This window comes from Polistes canadensis, unplaced genomic scaffold, assembly GCF_001313835.1.
Source record: "Polistes canadensis isolate GaletaPanama2010 unplaced genomic scaffold, ASM131383v1 scaffold_108, whole genome shotgun sequence".
NCBI lineage: Eukaryota > Metazoa > Arthropoda > Insecta > Hymenoptera > Vespidae > Polistes > Polistes canadensis.
In genome coordinates this window covers 124,719-137,660 of record NW_014569655.1, presented here as the reverse complement: position 1 = coordinate 137,660, position 12,942 = coordinate 124,719, and positions in this window count along the sequence as shown.

The window sequence follows — 12,942 nt, the reverse complement described above, 5'->3', positions numbered from 1 at the left end:
TTTGTGTACTTAGTTACATTTAAATACTTAATTATTTCATTTATTTATTTTATGCAATATACAAATTTCCCGATAATTAAAATAATCCCATATACTTTATTCGTGATTTTATAAAAATACAATTTCTATGCATGATGAACCGTGTCATTTTATTTTGTTTTAAATTTCAATAAAATATTTATAAAATTTTGTTGATAGAAAGTATACAATTTTTGAAGATACATACTGTACATTATTTTTCTTTCTTTTTATTTGTTTTACTTGTAATAAGTTTCTCTTATAACTGATTAGGCATATATTCCTTCACACATAATGGGAGCGCACGCTAATTAATCGTTATTTACACTCATCCAACAGTGGCGCGTGAGTCGTGTACTTTCGTCTCCTTAAGTGGTCTCATTCGAGAGACTCATTCGAGAGACTCATTAGAGAAACTCGAGAAGAGCTTACAATGTTCCTTTGTAAAATCTTTCATCTAAATAGAACGAGATATGCGGAAAAACTTTATTTGGCCTTGTTCACCATTATTAGACAACGTGTGATAAACTTTAGAAAAATTATTCTACGAACAACACGTTTGCAACACAATTAATATTAAAACATTTACATTTAGTTAATTTTTTAAATATGCAACATTTTTTTATATTTAATAATATTTCTTAATGAGATGAAATTTCCAAATGATTTTCATATATTATATAAACGAGTTTTTTTTTTAAATTTATTATATTTTACTATGTAATAATTTTTAACAAACCGGTCAATAATTTATTAAATATTGATTATAAAAATCAAATAATTAGAATGAAAAGTTGTCGCACTTTTAACATACTTGCTTGAACGTTTCAGATAACCTTTATGCATCTAGTTTAAAATTAATTTTACCAAAAAATAATTGTTTACATAATTTTCTATATCCCTTAAATAATAAATAATTCATATATATATAATACAAATTTCTATAAATAATAAAATATTTAAAAAATAAACAAAATTCAATTATCATAATCATATTCAATTGTGTTTTATCCACGTGTAAAATAAATTCCATAGAAAATTGTATCGATGATATTAAACGATAAGCATAATACTGAACAACGTCATGCCCTTTTATCGGCAAATATTTTAAATAAATTTCTAACTCGACAAAAAAAAAAAAAGATAAAAAGAAAATACATATACAAATATACATACACACGTACATCCTCTCACATTCCGCAACGTTTTATCTCTTCCTACTACGATTATTATAACAGTAGGCAATGGTGGTGTTGCCGGAAAACCAAACCTAGTCCTGTGTCGGCTTTTGCACTCGCGATTCTAACGGTACTTCATCCACTCCTTACATTCGGTCACGAGATTTATCCTTCCTGCGATGCGTTATGCTAAATTATCCTCACTCGACAAAATTTATCTAATCATTCTAATCCATTTTTTGTCATCAAGGATAAACTTAAGTATCTTTATGATTGTTTCAACATATGTTAGTCTTCATTAATCTTTTAATTATTATCATTTATTGTTTTTTTAACATAAACGCATAGATAATTATTTTACACGATTTTATGTAGATTATTTATCTCAGTGTGTATTATAGACAAAAAAATAAATAATAAATAATTAGTAAAATATATTTTTAAAAATTTCGATTAAAAAGAGAAAAAAGAAAAATAGAAGTTGTAAGATGTATTCCGAAAATTTGGTATGTGTTATTCAAACACGTAATTTCTTAAAATGAATTAATAACAATTGTAAGTTTGTATACTGGGAAAGATTTTATGTTGATTATTGAATTTGTTTTTAGAATCGATTATTCTTTATCGAATTAATTTCTTTCATGTAAATATTTTCTTACGTATGCTCTTACGGAAGAAATTCCTAAAATTCTATTAAAGAATCTCGCGATGTATGCCATCACGATATCGATTAATTCCTTAACGAAGGAATGAATTTTCTCATATTATTAGAATTTCTATTACTTAACATTCTTAGAACATCTGGGATAGTGTTAACAAATTAACTTCGATCCCGAATGACAAATTTTCGCGAGTCTTTAACATACTTTCTAACAAACATTCCAACAACACTAAGTACATCGTCTATTGAATATCATTCTTTAAATAATCTTGGTATTAATTAATAATCGATGTTTTAATATAATAGAAATGTTAGAGATCGTTATTCGAAAATTATGAGCCCACTTTGAATTCTTAAAAGAAAATAATTCATAATTATTCAATCCAGTAAAATAACTTTTGCGACACCCTATACAATTTGATCACACTTAACACAATTTATTACATTATTTGATAAAAATAAACCAAGATGACGACTATCATACTCTTTTATTTCAATCTAAAATTACATAAATTTAATGTTCAACAAGGAAAAGAAAATGTTTGAATAAATTACAACCAAGGACGGATATTAATTATTCTTAAATGACGACGTTAGTTTCAGGGAAAATAAAGAGAAATGTTAAACTAAGAAAAAAAGGGGAAGAAAAATAAAAAACTACTATAATAAGAAATAAAAAATAAAATAATTAAAAAAAAAAAAAAACAGAAAAAATAGAATACATAAGCCTATTTGTTATTAGAGTGTCGATATTTCATCGATACAGCGAACTGGAGACTACGTGGTGCAACGTCTCGTTGCAACGTGTAGATTTTTATTTTTTGTTTAATAATTTTTCAATTTTTTTTTCTTCCTTTTTTTTCTTTTTTCATTTACCTCTTTTATCCTTTCGACTTGCACTTTAGCAAAAGAGAGAAGAGTGCAGCAATAGCAAACGACGAATAGCAATGCAGCTTCGTTCACGGTTGAATGATCGCGGGTGAAAAGTGCTCCTATATAATATATAATTATTTGAGCAAAATGCCAATTGGTTAATCATGCATCCGATATTATATATACACACACACACACACACACACACAGACATATAAATATATATATATTTTAGATCTTTACCACTATGCATTTATTATATCGAATTTAATCTCTTATAACCCACGAAAAAACCTACGCCAACTACGAGGATCTCGTTGTTGGTTTAGTTTACTAGCACTTGCAATTACATATTTATATATATATATATATAAAATGATTATTATATGCATGTGTAAACGAAATTGAGATAAACGAACTTGTTTAACGTTTTATAACAAATATAGTTAGAAAATTTCTAATTATGAAATCTTCCTAAGTTTATTATACACTCAATGAATATTATAAACAACGTTATAACCAATTTATTTCTAATAAATCATACGAATTTCTTCGAAAGATAACAAAAACGTGTTGTTTCCATGTAAAGAAAAAAAAAAAAATAAGAAAAGTTAATTTAATATAGACGATTGAATAATTCATTTAAAATTTGTCGAAAATATTAATCTCATCGAGAGTGTAATCATCTATAAAATCATTATCCTAGTATATATCAATAATAATTAACAAATTTAATATAATTTTGTGTGTATATAACAAAATAAACACAATTACTATGTATAACAAAAATAAATATCTGCCAATTAAAACCTATATTCAATATACTATACCAAATATAATTATATCAATTAAAATAATACCACCGTATAAATTCCATACAACCAAACCCATTAATTATACTTTAAAACAAACAAACTAACAAAAATTAGATTAACAAATAAAATTAATTGTCCAAAAAAAAAACAAAATATCACGTAGATTAAAGATTATCGTGTTTTATAATCTTAAAAAAATAAAATGAAGTTGTTTCGTGCACGCGCGCGCGCGAAAATACTTCACCCCTGTTTTCTCGTGAGAAAGGAACCGTTAGAAATGTTTGTTAAAAGGGAAGAAGAAGAAGAAGAAGAAGAAGAAGAAATAAAAATAAATATAAGGAAGATAAGAAGAGAGGTGAGGTCCGTTTTCTACGTATCGCACGATTCCCTTGTTGGTTTGCGTGTGCGTGCAGCAGCAACCAAGAAACGTTCAGCATCTCTCTCTCTCTCTCTCTCTCTCTCTCTCTCTCTCTCTCATACTCATTCATTCTCTTTTTCTCTTTCATAGTAATCTCCTCTCCTCCTTTAGCAACTCAGACACAGCCTCTCCTCGTCGTCTTTCTGCGCTTACGGTGAAAGTGAGCGCATTCCATGGCCACCGCGACCACGCCCGACCAACACACGCTCCTACTGGCCAAGATCTGCGAGAGCCGTTGCATGCAATCTCTCCCTCTCTCTCTTTCTCTTTTTCTCTTTCTCTAGCTATCTGTCTTTTTCTATCTCTGTCTCTGTCTTTCTGTACACGATACACCGCAGCCAATAACCACCGACGCGATCCTCTAACTCCTTTCGGTACTCTCTCTCGAATGATGCTGTTTTATGAAAATTCATCGTCCTTCAAATTATCCCGATCATTTTACTACATTAGTTGTTTTTTTCTTTCTTTCTTTTCTTTCTTTTTCCCTTTTTTTTTATTTATTCGTTATTTTTATTCTTGACTTTTTTTGTTATACTCCTTGGAAGGAGTTTTATTGCATATTTTTTATTGTTGGGGGATAGGGAGAGAGAGAGAGAGAAATATTTTTAATATTATTTTATAATCAAATGTCTTTAACTGTGAATTTTATTCTATTGGGTTGTAACACAAAAAATTTCTATTGATTTAATATATATATATCAAATTTATAAATAATATTTATATATGCATTCATACAAATCATTCGTAATAATTGTTATATTACATGGTATATAAAAATCATCATGTAAGAAGATTAAGTATATAAAAAGCAACATTATAAATCAATCATTAAAATTGACGAGAAATTAAATATTCATTGTTAAACAAAACTTTTGGTATCGAAAATCAAAATAATTCTAATCGAATAGTAACAAATATTGTTGAATATGCAAAATGTCAATTTTTTTTATCCTCCAATAAATGAAATGAATTTTGTGCATCGACAAATATAAATAAACATTGAATAATCAAGTCAATCTCTGATCTCTTTATCGTATAAATAAACAAATTTTAAATAGTATAAAATTAAATCTCAAAGTTAAAGTGGATTCAACGAAATTCGATAGATATTTTCCGAAATATTTAAATCTATCGATTAATACGATAACGATCGTTTAATTACACGATCAACTGTTCTTTTTTTTTTTTTTTTTAAACAAACAATAATTAATGATAGGTACACGATAACTAAAGAGGAAAAAGATAGAATGATAGATTACATTTAATTAATGATCCTGAACAAAATTTTAATCATTTTTTCTTTTTTTTTTGTTCTTCTCCAATACATTTTAAGATTCACAATCTCTCGTTCTATCTACAACACTTTAATATTAAATTTCTAATATAAACGTAACACGTATAGTCTTCTTCCTTCTTCTTCGATGTATTGAGCATACACTAATCGTTGTTAATTATGCTGTATAGTGATTATGTGCGTAACGTTAACGTTGGTGGGCGCTATCGCAAATAAAAGCAAACGTCGTTTTATAACCCGAACGTAACCGTTAGAAATGCCGATAGATGCCAAGGTATATAGTTAGATATTTCCAGACTTCAATTAACGACCCTTTCTCGTCAATTAATAACTATACACACATAGACAATTATTATAATCTACCTTTACGCTATTTTTTGTTTTTTTTTTTTCTTGTCTTTTTTTTTCAAATTAATCCAGTAATAAAATCAGAGTTTGTAAAAAAAATTCGAATTAAATTATATTAGTATGAGTGTAAAATTAATTAATTCGTTCAATATATATCTATTGCAACTTAAAACAATAATCAAACAAATAAAAAAGAAATTAGACAATTTTACTTATACAAAAATGATTAAAAATATATCGTGATGTCAATAAATTGGGAACATTAATTTTTATGCTATTAAATGATATTAAAATTACTTATATTACGAAACAAATTATACAATTTCTAATTTATAATTGGTTCATTGCTATATAATTAACGGTACAATTAATTCAATGTAACCAAAACAAAATATTAATGTAAATAGAGTTATTTATATAAGATAAGGATATTAAACGAGTCATTAAAAAAAATTGATTTGTGATTATGATAAATACATCGATAAAGATATAAAGATAGGAAACTTTGAATAGAAATAAGGCAAGTAACTCAGACGTCTATCATAGACACCTTTTAACGGTATAATACGAGCTATATATGTATAATAATCGTATCGTTGTAAAGATGAAGAGAAGAACTGACGACGATAGCTTTAGAAGAATTTTTCTTCGCGTCCGGTTTCGCGTATCGGTTTCATCGGTCGACCTCGGTTCTATCGAAGCCCGTTGCTTCGTGTAATTATCGTCCAGTACAAGGTCGATTTTCATAACGATTTCATACCTTAACATATATATATATATATAACACATCATTGGGGATCTACCAATTAAATTATTTAAACAAAATCAATAAAAACGATATCAAAAATACGTTTTAAAATCTTCGAATTGAATATAATATTAACAAAATAGTTAAAAACTTATTATTTAACCCTTCTTTGCATGATGATGGAAATTTCAATCATAATATTTAGTCAACACAAAAAGGTACTCAAAACCCTTGTACTGTATATTTGTTGTTGCTGGCAACTTTTTAAGCGACTATTGCGTACAACAAAACGCAGTTGTCAAAAAATAGCACTAGGATTTTTAAAAATATTTTTCCTTTAATCTAGAGCATTAATTACATCACCCTGATTTATTTTAAAAAAACAGAAAAAATCATGCAAAGAAGGGTTAAACTAACATTAATTACACGTATTTGCCGAATAACACAATTTTATCATTAGACAAAGTGATTGAAGAAAAAAAAACAAAAGTACATATCCCAAAAATCAATCATTAATCTCACCAATCGAAACAAGACCGATCTTGCATGTATAAAAGCCAACCAGCAAAGAAAAGAAAAAACAACAAAAAAAAAAACAAAAAATGTCAAATAAAAATGTAAAAGAATAAAATTGAAATAAGTAAGAGAGAGAGAGAGAGAGAGATAAAGATGTAGGTGGATCTAACAGTACAGTTAGGAATAAAGGAAGATAATAGTACTCTAGAAACATGGTATCGAATAGGAGAATGTTACGATCTCGTTTCAGATCGGTACGATTTGCTCCTCGAATCGTGAATTGTCTTAACCGATAGGTTCGACTTTTATCGTTTTACTAAGAAAAGGTCTTGAGATTGGTGGAAAACTAGGAACACTCTTCTTCTTCTTCTTCTTCATATAACTATAATATAACTATTCTTCTCGTTGTTGTTGTTGTTGTTGTTGCTGTTATTGTTGTTAGATGGCACACCTATCGGAGTGTTCCGGTTTCTAACGGACACGTGCACACGGAGAGGATCCTCGTGTTCTTCGAAGAACCGTAAGTATACGTCGAGTATTACCTACGAGGCCAGGTGCGTAGGTACATGCAATAGAAAGAGAGAGAGAGAAAGAGAAAGAGGAAGAGAAAGAGAGAGAGAGAGAGAGAAAGAGAAGAGGGAAGTATCCAGGCGCATAAGCCTGTACCGGCCAACGAAAACTTTTATTTCGAATCTAACGGTAGCTAGTGAAGAAGTATCTCGAATGTTAAAGGCGGTGCCTCTTGGCTAGTAGATCTTCTCTATCTTGGTTCTATGTAATTGGAAGAACGAAATAGTAGTTATTTACCAAGATCTTTTACCTTTCCTTTACCAAAAACGCATAAAACGAAGTTTTCAATTGAATACAAAAATTATTACGAAAAAATAAATCTAGTTACGCGTTTAGAGTAAGTAATTAGAAATGTTTATTTTGAAGTAATTAGAAATTGATGATTTTATTAATGTTTTTATTTAATTTTGATCTTAAGAATAATAATTAAGAATTTTTGATTCTTTGTATGCTACAATACACATACACACACACATGTATATAATAAAGATTTAATATTCAGTATATTTTTAAAAATAAATATTGCAAATATAGTTTATAAGTTTATCCTTAATTTCTGTCTTACGAATGATAATCAGAATTTCTAATCGTATGTTACAGTACACATATATTATACACGTATATGCATATAATAAAAAGTGAGATAAAATTAAATGTCGAGTAAAATATTTAAATTTGTTTTCAAACATAGCACTTAATATTGCAAATAATCGTTAGTAATTTATATCGAAAGAACGATATAACGATGATCATTGACGCTCCTATGCATTATTAAACGTCCATAAGTTGAAATGTATGTAAATAAATGCACGTATATGAGATTGAAATCGTAATAAAAGCTATTTATTGCATACCGATTATAAGATGAGATGAGTACACGTAAGTAGGGATGATCAAGTTGATGTCGATTATAAAAAAGATGTGAGGGTGGAGAGAGGAAAAGGGTGAGGGAGGGTGACAGGAATAAGGAAAAAAAAGTGAGGAAGGTTTTTCATAGCCGACACGTTTTTCACGCTTGATCGATCTCGATTCTTCCGTCATACGATAGTTGTTAATTCATCTTGATCATTACGATTTACTCGGCGCAGTTGTGAAAAACCTTGCGCATGGATGATGAGACCTTCCGATGATGAAGAACATGAATAATTTTACTTTCACGATGGTACACCTTTTTGACGAATTTCAAGGCCCCCACTCTATATAAAAAAAAATATAAAAGTTTCAATCGAAATCGAATATCTTCAATATATTTATGATTAATATAAAATGATATAGTATTATTTAAATCAAAAGATTAATATGAAATTAAATGTTTGATAATTTGTAATTTATTAAATATTAAATATTGTTAATTGATTTTAAATAAATAGTTTCTTACGACATTTTTTTGTATTTCAACTCTCCGTCGATTAAATTGAAAAAATATATACGTGTAATAAAAATTATAGAATAAAATTAAAATATTTTTAATACGATAACAATTCAAAAATACAATAATTAAATATTATATTAATACGTGAATGGGTAATTCACAAATATTCTTTCATTTAATTCTAATCAACGAGTGTTTAGCAAAACACATTGCAAAATATCAAATTAAGTTTTGTATATTTGTAACATTAAATCGATTTAAATTGAATAAAATCATTTTTCCTGCCTTGAAACATATTCTTTTAAATCAATACAAATGAAATTGTAAACCTTAATTATAAAAATTCAATATTCTAATAAATGACTGTGTGTTTTTATAACGTGGTGGAAAATACCAAGGTAAGTCTGTCTTTAGTATAAATCGAGTGAAACTGATAGAATGATTCTTTCTCTCTCTTCGAAAGCATTTGGAGGATTTAGCAAGAGATCGAGGAAGAAGGAGACTTTCGTTACGAGCAGGAACACCAGAGGAACACCCACGTAAGGTAACGCCATAGACCTATCGATAGGAGAGGCCACGGTGTACCGTACACACACACATCCACACATATTTTTATACACACATGTATAAACATGAACACACATTTATACAAACAAACATACATTCACGTATAAACGTAAACACACACACACACACATATTTCTCTTTTTATACATATTAATGCATATGTGTATGTGTATATAAATATATCGACACGTTTCGAGAGCAACATTACAAACACTGACACTTACACACATACACACAGGTATATAAACATAGTCCTTCTATCTAAGCAACGTAGTGCGGTGTAGCAAGGAACGACTTCGTACAGAGATGAAAGAGACCAGAGCAGGGTGTGGTCGGTCGGTGTTTATGTAAGGTCTATGGGTTTTTTTCTTCACCCCTATCGCGGTCCTAGATTTATCTATTTACGAATAATTTCTTAGATAATTTCACTACAATTTTGTCCGAATATTTTCTATTCATCGTTTTCATTTCATTACGTATTAATTAATTGATTGAAATTATTTTCGAATAATAATATCTTGACAATTAAAATGATTGTATTTACTAGATGAATATATATAATTTCAATTAAATTAATCGATGAATCTTCTAAATCGATCTATCACATTAATTGTATTTTTTTCTGAAATCTTAAAAATTTATACGATCGTTTTATTTATTTTTTTCTTTATATCTATTTCTATTTTTCCCCTTTTTTTTTTATAATGTTTAATAATCAATCGAACAAATCGAAGAAATAATTTTTCTATAAATTAAATCGAATATACTTAAGCGAAAAGATTATCTACCATCTTATCTATCTCCCATATCTTTCTTTACAATACGATTTGATCTATCGAACAAATAGTAGAAAAAATATCTGTAAAAATTAAATCCAATCATAGTCTACAAACATTTTCTTTCATTTTATCTTTCTCTCTCTCTCTCTCTCTCTCTCTCTCTCTCTCTTTCCATTATAACAATTTTAATAATTTATTGAACAAATGTTATTAAAAAATTGTCTAGGTAGAAAAATTTATTTTCTTTCTTTTCTATGTTTCTTTTTTCATTTTCTATTTTTCTCGAACAAGATCATCTATCTCATTCTCTCAGTTACTTTGAAGCCTGATTCATGGGATCCCTTGACATTTGCCCCTCTGACGTCCCATACGTGAGAGAGTAAATCTCCATGTGTTTGCGTGTGTGTGTGTGTGTGTGTGTGTCTATCTGATACACACAACATACATCTTACAACGCCGTGCGCTTCGCAATTCTCCACCCACGATCGTGCCTCTTAATTTATATCTTCGCTAAGGGTTTCCTACCGGTTCATTCAAGCGTTCTCGAAATCGTGCCACGAGCCTGTTCATATTCTTCTTCTCTCTTTCTCTGTTTCTTTCTCTCTCTCTCTTTCTCTCTCTTTAAGTCCCATGTATTTCAACGAGAATAACTTTATCCTTCAAACGTAACAAAAAATCTTTTTTCATTATCGTAATTAATTCAAAACAATTTTATACGAATGATCGGAAAATATATCTGTATGCCTTGCAAACGTTTATTGTTTACTTTTTTTTCGATTACAACAACAACTACTACTACTACTACTACGACTACTACTACTTAAAGGATTGTGCAGATAAAGTTATAAAAAAAGAATAAATTCTTATCCCTTATATATAAAACGTAAAATCTTTTCAATTTTTATATCTCTTATCACACAGTTAATTCAAAAAAATCTCACATGAGAGATAATGACGGAAAACGGTGACGATTATGAAAAGCTAATGTCTACTGCATGCGTGTTGGTTAATTAATATCATTTCAATTTCGATGTCAACAACTTGAAGGATTGCTGAGACGAAAGGTGAAGATTTATATAAGAAAATCTTTTATATTAATAGATCTACGGTTGACTTACAATTAATTGTTTCTTAAATATGCTCATTAACGATCTCAAGCAGAGACGCATTTAAAACAGGTGATGCGACTTTATAACGAGGAATATTTCCATTTTATTATTATATATTTTTGTTTTTGTTTTTGTTATATATGTGTAATTGCAATACACATATATTTACATGTATGAATATCTTCTCTGGAGAATCGAGTCGTGAGTATTTATTCGATAATCGATATTCGCAATCGTTGCACAATCCTTGCACCGATGTTTCTTGAGAATCGTCCGACCTACCAAAGACCTATCGTCACCAAACTCTGATCGTATTGTCCTATATATGTTTGTATGCATGTGTGAATATGTTTCTAACATCTCCGCTGATAATCGTTCGCGTGGGTGGTCCTGACATTAATTCATAACGTTATATTTATATCCGAACAAATATCAGGATATCATTATTTTTCTACGCCGCGTTCTCCGATTCGAAATAATTTTTTATTTATTAAATAATCAAAGACGGCTGCTCTGTGTTTATTGATTCAAATTATTTTTACAAATTTGTGTCTAATGAATAAAATGTCGATGATTAATGATTTTATGCGTGATATCCTTGTAAATGTCAGGATATAATTATTTTTCTATCCATATCACTGATTAGAAATGATTTTAATTTTTAAATAATTAGAAAATATTATGGATCAATATTTGTAATAACATTTTAATTGTTGTTAGTGTGTTATACTTATATTGATTTAAAAAATATATTTTATACTAAAAGTGAATAAATTTAAATGAAACTTATATTAAATTAAATTACACTCTTTTGTCTACGCGTAGAATACTATATCGAGTTATAAATTTAGCATGTAAAGTTCAGAAAATGTCAGAGAATGCAATGCTGTAAATTGTGCATCTTTGCAATTTTTTTGAAAAGTTCAGGTAAATATTTTTTATACTTATAGCAAAAGGATTTTAATGCATTTTATATTAAATTAAAGTACACTCTTTTTTCTACACGTGGAATACTTTGTAGAGTTATGAAAATCAAATGTAAAGTGCAGAAAATGTCAGAGAAGGCAATGCTGTAAATTGTGCATCTTTGCAATTTCTTTGAAAAGTTTCGGTAAATATTTTTTATACTAAAAGTAAATATATTTTAATAAAACGTATATAAAATTAAAGTACACTCTTTTGTCTACGCGTAGAATACCATATTCAGTTATAAATCAATCTGTAAAGGTTCATAAAATGGCAAAGAATGCAATGCTGTAAACTGTGCACCTTTGCAATTTCTTTGAAAAGTTTCGGCAAATATTTYTTATACTAAAAGTAAATAGATTTTAATGATTTTTATATTAAATTAAAGGGCACTCTTTTGGCTACACGTAGAGTACCTTATTGAGTTATAAATTAATTCGCAAAGGTTCATAAACTGGCAAAGAATGCGATGCTGCAAAGTGTGCATCTTTGCAAATTCTTTGAAAAGTTTCGGTAAATATTTTTAATACTTTTAGCAAATGGGTTTTAATGATTTTTATATTAAATTAAAGTGCACTCTTTTGGCTACACGTAGAGTACCTTTTTGCTTTATAAATCAATCTGCAAAGGTACATAAAATGGCAAAGAATGCGATGCTGCAAAATTTTTCCTACTTTGCCATTTCTTTAAAATGTTTCGGCAAATATTTT